This window comes from Strigops habroptila, chromosome 5 (genome assembly GCF_004027225.2).
Source record: "Strigops habroptila isolate Jane chromosome 5, bStrHab1.2.pri, whole genome shotgun sequence".
In the NCBI taxonomy this organism is placed as follows: Eukaryota; Metazoa; Chordata; class Aves; order Psittaciformes; family Psittacidae; genus Strigops; species Strigops habroptila.
This window is the reverse complement of record NC_044281.2, coordinates 56,602,092-56,620,023: the sequence shown is the minus strand read 5'-3', so window position 1 is coordinate 56,620,023 and position 17,932 is coordinate 56,602,092. Positions and strand designations below refer to the sequence as shown.

At 38.6% G+C, this 17,932-nt stretch overlaps 1 long non-coding RNA gene across 1 annotated transcript; it reads left to right on the top strand.

Moving 5' to 3' along the window:
- Nucleotides 1-4,447: 4,447 nt before the first annotated feature.
- Nucleotides 4,448-15,150, top strand: LOC115608657. The gene is made up of 4 exons (XR_003991627.1): nucleotides 4,448-4,566; nucleotides 6,593-6,597; nucleotides 9,581-9,586; nucleotides 15,138-15,150. It is a non-coding gene; the product is annotated as an uncharacterized LOC115608657 (long non-coding RNA).
- Nucleotides 15,151-17,932: the final 2,782 nt, after the last annotated feature.

The window sequence follows — 17,932 nt, the reverse complement described above, 5'->3', positions numbered from 1 at the left end:
TGCCTACAGATAATTATTGCCTTCCTTCAGAGAGTGGTCTGAATGATAAGCTGGAGTGATTAAAATAAACTGGCATAATTTCAGAGTATATTGCTAATGTACAAAACTAACCAGCAGGCACATTTTGGGGAAATAAACTTCAGTATGACTTATTCAGTCACAGATGGCAAAGGCATTTTATGGCATCACAGTTTAATTCCTGGCAGTTCAGAATTCTGCAAAAAATTGCCGGGATATGTAGAGTTTGAAGAATGCAAATGAAGAATGTGAGTTGTTAAGTTTATGGCTGCATGGATACATACAGGAAGTTCCCTCCTCTCTAACACAGAATCATCTGGACATTAACCTGTCAAAAAGCTGTGCAGCCATGTGAAAGGCATCTTTACTTTAGCTAACATGCCCAGGCTCTCAGCCAGGGTCACAACTGCATGTAGAACTAATATGAATCATAGAATCATAGAATCATAGAATCGTAAGGGTTGGAAAGGACCTTAAGATCATCTAGTTCCAACCCCCCTGCCATGGGCAGGGACACCTTGCCCTAAACCACGTGGCTCAAGGCTCTGTCCAACCTGGCCTTGAACACCGCCAGGGATGGAACACCCACAACCTCCCTGGGCAACCCATTCCAGTGCTTCACCACTGTCACTGTAAAGAACTTCTTCCTTATATCTAGTCTAAACTTCCCTTGTTTAAGTTTGAACCCATTACCCCTTGTCCTACCACTACAGTCCCTAAGGAAGAGTCCCTCCCACGATTCCTCAACCAGTTTTTGCATAAATCCAGCAGAAATGATAGGCTTTCAGCTTACGTTTTCTCATACTTAAGAGAACTACAGGTGAAATCCTTTCTATTTTATTTTAGCCTTCTAAAACTCAAGAATCTAGTTACCCAGGCTTTCTGTGACCCATGGAGTATAAAAAGAGCAGGAGGCAAGCCTAACATAAAATGTTGCATCAGATAGATAGATGGATGAGTCATCTTCAAAAGGTGCCAATATGTTCCCATTGTCTATGGGGAAGAACCTAGAGAAACAGCATAAGCGACTTCAGATTTTTACATGGTTAATATTAAGAAAAGCAAGTTTCTGCACCAAGTTGTGATACCCAAGGTACATTTTTCTTTACCACTTTCAGTTAGCATCCTATTTCTCTATCTGCTCATTCCCATAGATGCTGGGCACCCTTTGTAGAAAGGCTGTACTCTGAACCAGATGCTAACTCAAGGTCCACAAAGCTTTTTCGTGGTAAGACATTTTCCTTCTTCTCTATAAAAATTTATTATTTCCTGCATCTGCTCCAGTTTTGCAACAACCTACTAAAAATACAACTAGAAGTAGACAGTTTTAATTTATCAATCTCTTGGTATGATATATAAACTTAAAAATCACCTCCTTATAGACACTGCTTCCCAGTTTATAAATCCAAAGATCATATTGTACTTTTATTTTTGGCTTAGCATCATCTCAGAAAAGGAAGGAGGGTTTCTTGCTTACAGATTTTTTTTCTAGGTATCTTTCCACAATATCTATTGTCTTCGACTTACAGCAACAAGGTGTGAAACCTGAATTTCTGTTTATTAAAATGTATTTTATCTACTCCAACTTTACCATCACCTGTAATTCAACCACCCTTCATCTCAGGTCCTAGTTTTAGCAGCAGTAATATTACACGCAACTTACTGACAAAATTACTGAATAACACTGCGCCTACTGCTGTTTCTAGCAGTGAGAAAATTCAGTTAGCCAATTCTTAATCAATTCCACATATGCCCTTTTAACATTATATAGTGCTATTTTATTTTTGTCAAGATATTTTGCAGTACTTAATCAAATGTCTCAGAAAAATTGAAGAGTAGTTCATCTTTTCTATTACTCCTCAAACTTCTAAAGTCATTGGAGAAAAGAAATGGTTTGAGATTGATTGTTTTCCATAAAAAAACTTTAGTATTGCTTACATTCCTAGGCCTTAGTTGATTTTTTAATTGAATACTGTATCAGTTTTACATTATTTTACACAGTACTGCTGCTAGACAAACAGTCCACAGCTACCCACATCACTTACATTCCCTTTCAGGTTTTTGGCTTTTCTCCAGGGATCAAAGTTAATGGCTAGCCAAAGATCTTCTCAGCAAAACTTCCGGGGATTCTAGCATGAATTCATTTGAGCTTGCTTTTTTAAAACATATTTTCTTTGTAGAGAAAGTTTGTTTTATTTTAAAGTTCTTAATTACTAGTGGGCTGGGGGCTGGGGAATTTTTTGGTTTGGTTTTTTTTTCATCTGCTACAAGTACATCCTCCTTCTTCCCAGACACTGAACACAAATATTTATTGACCACTTTCCTTTTAACATATTAATAATAACTACTTTCTTAGCTACAGATGAAATACGGTTTAATATTTTCCAATATACAAAAAAAAAAAATCCTCTTTTGTGTATTTAGTTCAACCACTTCAAAACTATTTTCCCAGTATTTTTATCTTCCCTTATTAATGCCTTTAATTGTTCTGCCAGTTCAAATAGATAATTTCCTCTTTCTTATCCTCTCTGGGCCCAATTAAAGTATTCTGTTACATAGTTAGCTGAGATGCCTTTCTGAGGTTGTCTGCCACTGAAATTCCCCTCATTGTTCATCTTCCCAATGTTTGATTTGGGATACAAAGTTAACGTGAAGTTAAAAGTATCTCCCAGACAATATTTCCATTTAAAATTTTTACATTTTTACAGTATTTACAGGAGCAAAATCAGGCATGATCCCAAGAGATCATGAGACATTAGATACATGTGTATGCTTCTGTAGGCCTCAGTACCGAGAACACTGGGCACCAGCTGGAAGTGATAAGTCTGGCAAATGGGCAAATCTCCCTGAGCTTTGCAAGCTCCTTACTAAAAAAAAGCATGCCTGATACAACACAGGATGAAAACCTAAACATAGTTACTAAATTCAGTGGACAATTTTTAATTAATATCATGTTTTCCTCCTGAATATGTCATAACATGTCAGATTTCCATGTCATACTCCCTTGCATCTTGCTGTTATATTTCTAAGCTGTAAACCCCACAGATGGCCTTTAAATTTTCAGGAGTTTCTTGCTCAAATGGTTTTTCTCATCTTCTTGTCTTCTCCTCTTGTATCACACTGGGCAAAACCTGTACCTTGAAATTCCAAGAAACTTTATAATTCAGTTGTGTGCAGAAGGCAAACTATTTGTGGCTTTAGCTGGTTTTGCCAGATAGTTTTGAACAGTTTCTGTGTAAAATCCCACAAATCTCTGTAATTTAAATGGTTTGTTTTTTCTCTCTGCCTGGAATGTATTTTTGCTTCAAGATGCTCCTTCAGCTGTGCATAGTTCACCTTCCATGTTCCAAACATTGCTTTAATGTCTTTTTATTGACTACATATGTTCTTCCCATTTGTTTCGAGATGCATCCAAAAAAGCTCTCATATGATCTTTTAATTCCCTTTAGTAGTGGTCTCTAACCTGGCATTCATAGATAAGAAATTGCCAGTGAGGATTCTTCGTTATTACTCACCCAAGAATTTTGAAACTTAAAACTTACAGGTGGGGCAAGTCTGACAAAGAAGGGGAAGAGCTGCTTTGGTAGGAGACGTGCCAGGCTGGTCAAGGCAGCTTTAAACTTGATTTGTTGGGGTATGGGGACACAGATCCCTCACAAAACTACCACTCATATGCCAACATCTGTAATGAATGCTTGGAGCGATGCAGAGTTGCTTCAGCCACTCCAGCCCATGAGCTGGCTTTATTCAGAGCTCGGCTCAGATGCCTCTATACAAACACCCGTAGTATGGGGAATTAGAGACATGTACACATCTACAGGGATATGATGTCATTGGAATCACAGAAATATGGTGTGATGGCTCCCAAGACTGGAGTGTTGGAAGGGAAGGTTATAGGCTTTTTAGGAAAGACAGGCCAGGTAGGCAGGGAGAGGGTGTAGCTATTTATGTCAATGATAGGCTGAAGAGTATGGAACTCTGCCTGGGGACGGGTGATGGGCCAACTGAGAGTTTGTAGGTTATGGTCAAAGGGAGAACAGCGATGAGGGACATATTACTGTGGGGATCTGTTACGGCCGCCTGATCAGGAGGACTCTGTGGATGAAGTGCTCTATAGGCAGATAGGAGAAGCCTCATGCTCGCAGGCCCTTGACCTCATGGAGGACTTCAACCATCCTGATATCTGTTGGAGGGATGGTACAGCCCGGCACAAGCAATCCAAGAGGTTCCTTGATTATGTGGAAGACAACTTCCTCTTGCTAGTAATAGAGGAGCCGACAAGGAAAGGTGCCGTGCTTGACCTCGTGCTCACCAACAGGGAGGGGCTGGTGGGGAATGTGATGCTCCAGGGCAGCCTTGGCTGCAATGACCATGAGATAGTGGAGTTTGAGATCCTCAGGACAGTGAGAACGTGCAGCAAGCTCACTGCCCTGGACTTCAAGAGAGCGGACTTTGGCCTCTTCAGGAACCTGCTCAGTAAGGTTCCATGGGATAAAGCCCCAGAGGGCAAGGGGGCCCAAGATTGCTTGTTGATATTCAAGGCCCACTGTAGGAGAGGATCAGGTTAGAGACCATCTTAAGAACTTGAATGTGCACAAGTCCATGGGACTTTGGTCTTATGGAAAAAAATATTTAATTTAAAAATACAATGGCTGATAAATGCATATGTAATGACAAAAATCACAGATTAAAATTACTCAAAAAAAGCTTGAATTTCTGTGGGGTATTTCAGCAAGAACATTTTTTTAAACTCTTTTTTAATCCTTCTGCAGAACTTTCTTGGTTTCTGCACATCAACACAAAATAAGCAACCAGAAATATAATATGCATGTAGAGATAATTAATGGAATTAAATCAGGAAATACAAAGCAGAACCTAAGTTTTCTATGGAGAATCAACTATATAAAAATGCATTTTAAAATTAAAACCAAAACAAAACAGTCCAGAACTCCTTCTAGCTTTAACTCAGGTGATCATCATCTTTTTAGTTTTGAAATGAATACTCACTATGGGATAGGTTCTTAGCAGTGTTAAATTCAGACAAAAGAAAAATGCCTGTGAGTCACTTCTCCATTACCATGATCTAGTCTTTAGAAAGTGAATTGTTGCCAGCATCTGTGGTAGAGGTTCTCAAAGGAACCACCTGGTTGTAGAGGGAACCAGCTGAATTAGCGTGCACTGACTCCAACTTCTTTTTCAGCAATGAGGAAAAGGAAGCCTAGTGCAGGTACAGTAATTCTGGCTTAATTCTTCATTATCATTTTTGAAACAGCTTTAAATAATGCTGAGTGATTGGGCAGAACTACAGCAGCACTTGTCCCTCTTTGGCTCACAAATTCACACATCCTTGCGTTGCCAAGAGATCTATCACTGCAGTGAGTCTCTCAGGGACAGCAACAGGCAAAGCTAAACTAATTCATGGGTTTTCCTCTGGAAGCCGGGTCTTCTGACCCAAGCCAGTGAAGATACCAACAAACTCTGTATTTTAGCCATTGCAAGCTCCACAACTTTCACTCTAGCTTTTGACAGCCTCAGGTGTATTTTTCATTTTAGCTGGTGCTAAGTTCAGAGCACCATCTAGTCAACCTGATAAGTCTCCCCTCTGGCCATCTTCTGCCTCCAGAGCATATAAATACCACCAAAGCTCAGTGGTGAAGCTTCCCTCCTGTCAGATGAGTGCAGAACTTGGAACAAGGTGGCCTAAGAGCAAAGGCTTGAAGGTTAATTTTGTGGATCGTGGGTGAATCCAGTCCTGAAAGTAATTCCATTTCCAGGCTTACACGGTATGAAATATAGAGTCAGTGGTAGAGTCCCAGAAAGGTTTGCACCTCAACACAGCTGGCTGCCAAGATCCAGATGTGATCTAAATGGCACAGACTGGGAAAATCCTGGCATGTTTCAACACTGTGCCCCTGAGTTACACTAAGAGAAGGACAAGAAATGGGAACTTTTTATACATGATCCCTTGCTCAGGGCTGTGCCTGGAGTTGCAATCTAGCTCTTTAGAGCAACAGCTACAAAATGTAGTGATGACTCCTGCCAGGATAATTACGTAGCTCCAGTGTCACGTCTTTCAACAAGCAAAGTAATACAGAGGAACTGGGAACCTTAATGTGCAATATCATATCATTGCTTCTTTAGGAAGGCGGGGGTTTGGTGGAAGGTAGAGAGAGGATAAATGAAGGGAAGATTGCATTTCAGACATACAGTATGTGCACAAAGGCTACCAGGTCCTGCAGGGAATCCTAAAAACAATTTTCTGCTGTCTGAAAAGCTCAGGGGTCTGGTTAGACCTGAATGACATTTTCATTTTCCTAGTGGGAAAATAAAATGTCCCCAGCAGCGTAAACTCACTCTTAATACGTAACACGCTTTTTAAAGCACAATGTTATATGATGACATTTTATGCAGAGATCTAACTCATAAACTCAGAGAGCAAAGAAGGATAAAGAAAATGACAAGCCAGATACAGCACACATTAATATATGACAGCAGTAAAAATCACAAAGGGTGGATTGGCCCCTTTACACACTGGGGTAAATATGACAAAAACAATAGGGGTATGCCAGTTTAGTGCTGGTGGGAAATGAGATCTGAATCAAGCCTCAATAGCTGAAAACTTACTTGTCCATAAACACTATCATTTAATACAAAGGAAAGGAACAATCAATGTCTGAACAGCTGTAAACATATGTTATTCAGTTGCTATGGTCAATGCAGTCATTAGCAACTTAAGCAGTTCTTGCTTAATCATTTCTCCTTGCTATATATCTATCAACCAGACATCTGAAAGAGCTCATGAAAGCAGGTAGCAAGCATTCAAAAAAATCTAAAGGAAAAGCCCTTGTAAACATTTTAAGCAAGAAAGCACCAGGTTGCAATCCTCAGCTGAGCTCTAATACAGGCTAATACAGCTATCTGTTATACTGAAAATCAGTATGAGTGCATGTAACACAGACCTTAGTTGTGTAGGGAATAACACATTATATGTATTATCCTCTTGTGCTGTTTTGAATTGCCAGATTCTAGTTTAATTTGGGGACCGGGTGTTTTCACACAGCTAAAACACTAATAAGATATATAAAGATGTGTGTGTTTATATGTATGTGGTATGTACCACAAACACACGTATATTTCAAACAAAATGTACCTCTAAGAAAACTCATTTAACTTTGAAACTACCACTGGAGGTCATCTCAACACACTTCATCTATTTGTATATATGTAATATGAATAAAATGTACTACCTTTAAAGGACAGGTCTGGCCTGGATCTTGGAAATGCAGCACTGAGACAGAGGACCAAAAAGCTTAACAGCTCCCTGGAAAGGCTCTGGAGGAGGAGCCACACGTCAGCACAGCAGTGGTGGGACACTGCTTCCATTCATTGGTGAGAAGTAGAAAGAAATTGTTCTGTTGCAATATCCCATATCTCTTTCTTAATGTTTTCACAATTACAATTAAATATACAACTTCTAGAAGATGCTTATTCTTAAAAAATACTACAAATACAGAATTTAATTCCTAAGCTTAGAAGACTAGAAATGGAGAAGGCAAAGCAGTTACTCCCCAGAACACCTTCTCTGATACACAACTCCTCACCTTGTTTAAGTTATTCATCAAACAGGAGTAGCAGAATGGTTCTTACATCTCTCTGTCGATTAGCATTATGTTTAAATGAACAGTATCCATTTACCTCTGACTGAGAAGCCACTAGCATTTCTAAAGGCATCAACAGCCCTCATGTTCTTCAATTCACCCTGGAAGTAGCACTCAGAGCAAAATAAAAGTTTGAATTTCCAATATTCAATTCTATATTTAGTGCCTATATCTTGTGATCTGGGCAGACATACTCTATCCCCCAACATAGTGTAAATGAGATGGCATTAGTTTCTTTACCTATTAGGTAACTTACTCCAGGTTTTGGCTTCTCTGTTGAATATTTGCATTTCATTTGATTCCATTTTAGTTTAACATAGTACCAAAAAATAACTGTGTCCTTAAATATTTTGCTGAATCCCAGCTTCAACTGCTGTTGCAATAATGAGTTTGCTTGCAGTCTATGAAGTAGTTACTGGATATGTGCTAATGACATTGGAAATCCAGGACTGGTTACAGTCTTTAATAAAACAGAGGCACAAAGCTGGAGCTTGATCTATGTGGAAGCTCAAGTGTTTTGCAGCATACTTTCCAAGGATTTCTTCTCCTCGTTTGGTTTCCTCCTTTCCTTGCATTTTTAGAGACACCTTTTTAAGGTCATTTACAGAGGGCTGTATTTTATTTCTTTTTATGTACAGTCATGATTCCAAGGACATTTTTCATAAGAGCATTTCACACCCATCCTGTTCCGCCTCCTCTCCAACTTTGTGCACATTTATTCTCAACCCTGCACCACCCATTCTTTATGCTGTTATATACATATTATATAGATGGTTTTGGAGGTTGGCAGGGAACAAGTCTAAGAGATTTATCCATGTTAAAAATACTCTTCCCACTTTTTCTTTTTCTTTTTTTTTTTTTTTTTTTTTAAGGCTTAGTTTTTGGGTCAGTTCCATGGTTCACTTCTCCGCATGATCCCATACAAAGTTGTTCTGGCACAGCTAAAGAGGAGATGTGGGAATAGGAACACAGAGTAGCAGAGGACAGAAACTACTGTCATTCGCACTACTTTCCAGGGACATGCCCATAAACCCATTCCTGGGGGACAGCCCCTTCTTTTCTCTGTTTCTGAAGGCTGAAGATTGGTTATGAGACAGAACTGAATGATTGGGGGTGGACTAGTAACTGACTGAGATGAGAGGTTCAATGTCAGGCCCAAATCTGACTTTCTAAGTTCACAACACATCAGGAGTTGAGGATGTGAATCTGGTTGCAAAAGAAGTAAATCAATTGACAGAGTGATGGAGAACCCACTCATCATCCATGGAAGGCAAGTGATCCTCAGAGCAGGCAAAGCAGGAATGCTGACCCTGAAGGATTTATGGTGCTTGCTAGACTTAGGCCTGGAGAGAGTAGAACTAGATCAGGCATCAGAGAAAGGTTTTTTTTATACCATTATTTGTTCTTGTCATCCAAGGACATCAAGAGAAAGATTGGTAGACAATCAAGAGAGGTTTTTGACAGATGAAAAGACAGATGATGGTTGAAGAGGCCTAATATGGATATTCTTTGCAATAAACTTAGAATAAACCACAAAAGAAGGATAGTCTAGATAAATTCAGACATCCTGGACTGGCCACATGTTATCACTATATACACACATCAACTTCTGGTTCACAAATAATTAACAAGCATTTTAAATACTGTCTAGCTTTCTTAGAAAGGTAAAATGAAAGATACTCCAAATTTCCTCATTTAAGCCACTGCAAGTTCCTCTGCACTAAATAATAATGCATGCAGTGTTTACAACAACTAGAAGGCTCAAAGAGCATGCTAAGAAAGAGATGGGAAAATGTACACTCAGTCTTTTGCAAAATGACTCATAAATAAATGATTCTGATTGAATCGTTGTGACTTGCATGTTTAATCCTTCAATTTATTTTCATTTGGGAAAAATTCTTGAGCAAGCTGTGAGTAAGAATATCAACGTTTGAGTCTAGGGATGCTAAGATTTTCTCACCTAACTCAGGCTGTTAAAAAGCTAACTATTTGTTGCAGGTTTGGCTGGAATCATTGCAAATATCTATTTAGAACTGTATCTTTTAGCATCTTTTTTACAACTACAAGAGTCATACATTTCTTACGCTGGTCTGACAGTGGTGCAAACACAAGGATTGGAAGGGAGTGATGTCTGGGCTTTGTCACTGTAAGATCTCATTTCATCTCAGAGCTTGCTCAAGAACTTCTTTCAATTATTTTATATATTAAAAAGAAAAAAGGAATACACTAGAAGCCTACTGGCTTGTTTTCACCCTTGTAAAAACAAAACCTGCATTCTCCTGTGTTACCTACAAAACTGCAACATAGCAATCAAACCTTTTTTATCTATACGAAATCATCATAAGCACGCCTTTCCTTCTTTTGTTGATGCCACTGGTGACTGTATATAGCGAACTTACACTCCTTTATATGAAAAAGCCCCTGAAGTCCTGTAAGTTATAGATACATAGTATTGTAGTTATCTCATTTAGTTTCAATGTCAGATTAGGTGTATAAGCCAAAGGGCCAGGTTTATAGCCCTAGCTAGACTTTATATACATATGACCTGGCATGCAGAGATTTGGCTGACCTATGCAGAAGATAACAAAACCTATAAGCAGTATGCACACATATGTGTTCATGTACATGATATACAAAGAGAAGATAATAGGAATCTTTGTTTGCACCAAGCCAAACAAATTCATTTAACATTGAATCCAAACTTTTAAAAGTTATTCTATTTCTAAATTGCAAAATGTTATACTTGGCCCTATAGACCTCATCCTATTGGGCTTCAATCAGCAGAACCGTTACAAAACTGAATTGAAAAAGCTTCAGAATAAGTAAGTAAGTCCTTATCTGGTAGCGCTTCCATCAAGCAGCCTATCAAGAACCTTCTTATGCACTAAACAGGGTATGAGAAAAACGACTTCTCAGTTCTATCAATTAGTTCAATTACATTTGTCTTCTATTCATTCTCTTTCCAAAATAGTGGTGATTTCAGCTGACACCAGCATGCATTTCTTAGGAGAACTGCATTCTGTCCTGCCACATGGACCTCAGAGTCCTTAAATAACACAGCACAAATAGCAATCTCTGTTATAACCGGTATACAAGAGTCCTGGGAATACACCACAGGGTGGACATATTAAAGTGTTTGTACAGTTTACAAAGCTAGTATGAGGTGGAGAGGGAAATTAAGAAGTACAAGCGAAGGAGAAAGCACATTTTAAAAATGGGATTTGAAAAATACTGAGATTAAATGTAGTGGAGAAATGTTGCTCAAAGTACCATATTTTGTTTAACCCACTGAACACATTCTCCTTCTGGAGTCGCTGTGAAGATGTGTGCACATGAATGCTCACACCACACTTAAGTGTGTGCACAAACGAACAGCTTTACGTACAAATACTTTGCAAATATAAATACACGTGCACATGGAAAATAAAAGCAAACAGAAAGCCCATCACCAAGCCATAAAATGTTAGAGATATTACATAATACTAATGGTCCATGTTCCGAAGCCCTCAACCTGCAAAAAGAGTTTTAACTAAATAAGAATATCATGGTTTCATGCCAACTGCATAATACTGATACTTGCAAAGTAGTTTGGAAATATCAAGAAAAGGGCATAAAGAAAGTTAGGGTGTCTGTTGGAAGTGCTTTTGTTATACTTAAGGATAGGAAAACTGAAGACCTCAAAATCTTCAGCATGTTCATCCTCTCAATAGCTTCTGTCAAAAAGGGGCACAGGTTCACCACATACAAATACAAGAACCAGCAGAGGCTACAGCCAGGTCTAAATTGATTATCTGAGTCAAGTTTCAGGCCTGTAAGCAGTATCTCCTAATCAAACCAATTCAGCTGAGCTCTGGGGATGAAGCTTGCTTTCCCACCACACTCCATTTTTCAAACTCAATGTCATACTTCAAACTTTCAAGTGAAGGAATTCTTCCTGCAGCAATTTTGGGTGAACAATCCTGTAACACCCTTCTGACTTCCAGAGCACAGGCCTCCTCCTCTAGTTGTCCCTAAGCACAGAGAGCCCTAGAAGGACAAACAACACATCTGCAAATAAGTTGGTACAAAGACTTTCCATGTTACACAGTCCAGCAGAGCCTGGATACATTCTAATATGCTCAAGAAATGAGTAACTGTAGACAGACGGCCTTGGAAGGGACTCACAATGAAAGTACAGCAAAAATGAGCATTGCTACTTGATGCATTTTCTTTTGTGGCCGAGTTAGCTGAAAGCAGAGCACCACTTCTAGATATTCCAGATGCTGTATTCCATCTTTGTAACTGAGGACAGTGAAGGGACACAATATTCCACCCAGATACCTATTTTGGCTTGAATAGCCTAAAGCCAGATTACCTTTCTATGCTTTCTGTTCACATTTCCTATTGAGTAGATACTCTTCTTCCCCACCCTTCATATGACTCCACTTTCTTACTGCTAGCACAGACAGAACAAACAAGTAGGTAAAGGTTTCATTATGACTTTTTCTAAGCCACAACTGGATGTATTGATTCATGGGATTCAGTGGGCAGTTGATACTGCCTTTTCATCAGGACATCTTGTAATGTTACTGTCTTGCCCAATAAGAGGCTCATATTAAAAACCCTCATTGGCTTAGTGAGCCAGATACAACATAGTGATCATTTTTACCATACAGCTGTTTGGTGCTCCACAAAAGCTGGCTGTAAAAACCCACACTGCTTAGATAACTGGCTATCAGTTTTGACCTTCAGAGGTGAGGTTACAGAAAACTGTATAAATATTAAAATTAGAGGTAAGGCTGAACTGCAAAGTTCATACTAAGATCTCATATCAAACTTGCCCAACACATCAGTGCTTTGGGAATGACTCATTTGTTTTGGGACCATCTCTAATTAAAAAAATATATGTATCTAATAATCTCACATCATTCCCACTGCTATTTTTGCTATGTACCTTGCCCTAGGTCTCTCTCACTCATTTCAGAGCCTGAGTCATACATTTGGGCTTTGGAGAATTGAGAGTTACAGTACACGTGACTCTACCTCATAATGAATATATAGTATCCTTAGGACAGTCCATGCACAAGCAAAGAATGAGAGAGAAGAAAAATACAGCTGCAGTAAGAAACTACACAAAAGCTGGCAGACAAAAAAAAACAACTAAAGGGAGCAACTCCTTCCATAGCTAGGAGGCAGAGAAAATGCAGCCAAGACGTGCTTGTGAATAAGCAGCAGAAGAAACAACAGTAAGTTGGGAAGGGGCATGAGACAGGCATGAATGAGGTGACTAATTCATTCAGGATGAGTGGAGAGAGCGTAACCTATTTCTATCCGTACGAACTTGCTGTGGCCCCATCACAGTGGATTCTCCCCACCCTCAGAATGAAGAACAACCTCCCTCACCACAGGCACGTGGCAGGGCTCTGACTTCTTGTGGGCCTGTAATGTTATGATAACACTGGGTAAAACAAAAAACCCTCTGGCATACATAATGCAAGTCCAGAGTTATGATCCAAAGCGATATCATAGAGCAACACCATTTCAGTCAGTGGAAGAACAGTTAGGGAGCTAAACCACCACATAACGTAAAACGCCATGAGCATGAAATCAATTGAGCTCATTAAAAACACTGTGTCTCACCAGTCTTTCCAGATGATAAATTATCTGATGCCTGTCAATAGGCAGAGACCAATCTGGGTAACAGAATCTATGACAGAGTAATTCTTCTTATCACCAGACAGTTCATCTAGATTTGAGGAAACAATTCCAATAATATGTGGAGCTTCACAAACATATTGAATGCTTCAGTTAAGAGTTTCATCTTTAGCCTTCATTCTAAAGGCTAATTCTTTTATTTTCTACACAACAGCCAATAGTTATATTTGTATCACATGAGACAGAACACCAGAATCAGCAGCCTAAACTGATAGGATTCAGTTAGTTAGGGTAACTACAAGCCAGACCCTCCCCTGCTCAAAAATCTCCATTTATTTAATAAATCTCCATTTATTTAATAGAACAGATTCACATCAGGTCAGGATCTTCCCTGGTAGTTAGTTTTATGTTACCTGAAAAACCAAAAATATCACTAAAACCATTCTCAATAAAGACGTTTTGGTATCTTCAGGAAAAGGCAACTTATGTTTGAGGAGGATGAATTGGTCAGAAAATTGATTTATTTTTCCTACAATGTTGAGACTATTTTTTCACATTTCCCGTAGCACACTGATTCTTTTTGTAAACTATCCCGAAAGGATTTCATTTTTCTAAGAGAAAACAAAGACTTCCTAAATTAAGTATGTGCATTCTGAAAACACAACACAATTTTTTAAAAAACAACTTCCCCTTTAAAAAAATGATAAGGATTTTTCAAACCAGTCCCACTACTGTGTAAAAAGAGATGGTAGTTGGTAGGCAGATTCTTGGAGATTTTTCTAAACACAGTGCAGTGTGTAAATAATCAAAAAGAATTGTAAGAGGGAGGCAATTAATGATTAGCTTAGCGTAACACAAATTGATGATAGATGAAAGGAGGAGAATGTATGGTATAAGTAATAGAGGCCATAAAAAGAGTAAAAAGTAATAATAAAAAAAAGACACTGGATTTCAGTAGAGATAATTTGTGTAGATATGCAAGAAGTGTTCACTGAAATCAATGGAATGAGGCAAAGAGGTAAAGGACACAGAGGAGAAATGGAAAGTGTTCCTAGGTAAATTAATGTATACCCAAAGGGCTGTGAGCTATCTAGCAATAAATATGTTTAGAGAGAGGGAAAAGAAGTAAATGGATGACCTGCGTAGTGAAAAGAGTAATCAAATGTAAAGAAGAGACACATGCAAGGAGTACAATAACAGATCCAGAAGATCATCATAAATGTTCAGGACTTCTACTCATTAAGACTATTATAAGATGATGGGAACATGCTGATTGTTACGTATGCATAGTCAGGTAGGAAAGGGGAAACAGGGAAGAGGGGGAGGACAAAAGCATTGATCTGAGTGAGAAGAATGGTGTCAAGTGACTGAAATGTGCCCAGTGTTTGCTGCCAGCTTATTAGTGCTGCAGTATTTTGTTTTTTAATACTGTTGATGGTGTAAAAGTCAGAATTCAATCCCTACTGAAACTGATAGTGCTTAGAACAGATTTTAAAAGCAGTAAACTGCTATTTTGTCCTGTAAAATATTAAAGACCTTGAAGAACACGCCACGGACATAGGCACGCTAGTAACAATTTAAACAGGAGGACACTCCTGCCCATCCCCGTTCTGCTCCCCCATTTGTGCACAGTTTCAGCAATGGCTGTGAAGCAAGGGTGCAGAGGAAGTCAATGGGAAAAGTCGTGTTATTTTCAGTGAGGTTGGGGTTGTAAACATCAACAGTTAATATTTTCCAGTCATGCCAGATTATGCTAAGGTTTTTGACACTAAAATTGTAATGATGCTTCTGCATAGAAAACCTTTGCCATACCAAATGTGTGGGCAGCAGGAGCCGTGTAGCTCTCAAGTAAGGACTGCAGTCTTATTCTAGTTGAAAGGTACCTTAAAGGAATATATTTGCTCTCTCTATGGACAAGTTACCTGAGCTTAACTGAGCAGAAACTGATCTAAAAGGCATTTCTGTAAGCAGTTCAATGCCAGTATTTATGAAATGTGTTTTGGTTTTCATTTTGTTTTCTTTTTTACCTTAGGAATCTAATCTTTCTGTGTTAGGAAGGGGGAAAATAAAAGCAGCCTAAACCCTTTAGGAGAAATTAAAATATTGGAAATAAAAAAAGAAAATACTTTCTGGATGTGTTAAGAGATACAAAATAATTTAGGACCAAAAAGAATCAGGAGAAATCATTCTAACCTCTGTGTTAGAAACTAAGACTATATCAAGGCTACATTGTGAAGATCTGTCTATTTTACTAAGTAAAAGATTACTAGTAGACAAAGAGGAAGTGACATTGATATGAATCAATTAAATGGGATCAAAACTTGCAGTTATTCAAGAGAAAGTTAGACAAATGGTATCTAAATTCTGTTGAGTAAAAAGTGTTTGACAGCTTTTCATAGAAAAAAAACCAACATAAGAGATTATAACTTAGATAGGTGATAGAAGTTTATCAAGCTTAACACCATTCAAAATTAGAGAGGATACTGCTAACCTAAAGAAGCAACTGTGAGATTGAACACCATGTATGTTCATAACAAATGATAAATTAAACTAAATATGGTCTCTAAGAGCTGGTTGTACAGTGCAGATTTCGTATGTCTGACAAGGTCACACAAAATGTCTGTGGTAGATCAGCAGACATTCTGCTTCTCTGCATCCTGTTTGCCACAAGTCCAACAAGCAGCTTACGCAGGGTTTGGGTCAGCTTCTCCCCAGCATCACACACACATCCCAGGGCATTTCAAGGCACAGTATGTGAACTGCTCACCCACACACAACTCTCCTGCCCTGACTTCACCTATCTGGCAAGCATTTTCTTTTCTCTCACCCGCTCACTTTCATTGTTCCTGGTCACTCAGTGGAGGAGATAGCTGTCTCCTCCACAGATCCTGCCCTCAAAATCAGCTTTTAAATCTCATTTTCACATCTGCTAGCTCATCTTTTCTGCAATTGCACCTGAAACCACTTCTCCCTCTGTTTGGATCCCAGGCTGTTCATCCATCTGTTTATGTCATTCTTTTAAAAGTTGCAGACTCTTTGCTGATGATTTTTCGGAGTTCTTTGCAGTTTCACAGACTTTCCTCATTGCTTGTATTTACATCAATGTTTTGGATTCCCTCCCACAGGGAACTTCACTGCATTGTTAATTTATTTCCTCATTTATCTTTAAGGAAAACAATGAATAGGTTTGGCTGTTAGGGGTAGAATAATCCCTTTATTTATGACCTGGATTAAGGGATATCTTGTAAGTAATGCATATTGCATAAAAGTCAGAAAGGAGAAAAAAAAGTGGAAATACTTGCAAATACATATTGAAAATGCTTTCCAAAGCCAGTTATGAATATTTTGATTTTTGCAGGCTCCAATTTTTGCAGGCCTTTAAGAAAGGATTGAAGAGGGCAATCAAATGATGGGAAGGAAGGAGATCCAACTGTCACTTTGGTAATTATTTTCAATCTTCATTAGAAAACAAAAAGAAACTAAACTAAAAAAACCACAAAGTTGTTATGAGGTCAAAATGTCAAGTGAGGGTAACCACAATCCAGGTTAGTTTGCAAAAAGCCTGATACCATGACTTGAAGAGGAAAAAGACACCTTTCAGTTAAATGGAGGATTCTAGAAATTAGTGATAATTTCTAGATCTACTAATCCTTTCTTCATCAAAACAGGGATGGAAGGAGAGATTGCAGGACAACATTTAAATTAATGTCTTCCTGTGTTTCTCAAAGTTGAGAGTAAAAAGAACATGCAAACTATATGTTAGAGTACCAGTGACCCGTAAAGCAGGATGCGAAAGCTCGTAAGAAACCATACCATAGCTAAAGGAAAAGAAATCTATGTTTCATACTCCTAAACAAGATATTTAATTTCCATCAAGTGTTGTGCATCCAGTTTCTATATCACACAAAAAAGCCTCTATTCATACCTTATTGCCCTACTGCAGAAGGACTTGCCGTGTAGATCTTATCATGCCATAAGTTCTGTTATATGTAAAATCAGTTCTGCCCCCTCTGTTGATATGAAGGAGTATAAAGCTTACATTTTTTAATTCATGTTTTTGGAGCAATTTAATGTTTTGCTGAACAGTTCCCTAGAATTTCATAATGTTATGAAGAGATGAATCACTCATTCTTTGTGAGCCCTGGATAGGCTTCGGGGGAAAAAATGAAAATGAAAGACAAAATCAGCATCCAGTGATCAATGGCTGGAAAAACTATTGATCAGTTGGGTCATTCTCTAAGCTCATTTCATTCTCTGTGTGAAAGAAAACAGCAGTCTTCTAGGAATAAAAGATACTCCAAAGGCAGCATCTTAATGCATTTCCACAAAGGGGCATGCTTTAAATCCTACAGGAGCACTTTAGGTCCTCATTTTTAAAACATCATTTTAATACAGCTTTTGAATGGGCACATAATTATTGCTTTATACTGTAGTACCAGCTAGAAGCAAGAAATAAGGTTCAGCAGGGCTAGATGCTGTGCTAACATTAAGCCATAGCCTGGCTTCCCACTGAGGGGCTGTCAGTCTAAACAACCAAAACAGGATAAAAAGAGAAGACTTATTTGGGAAGCCATTTCACAAACATGGAGCAAATCCACCGAGAGGCTGAATGAGCTTCCCAG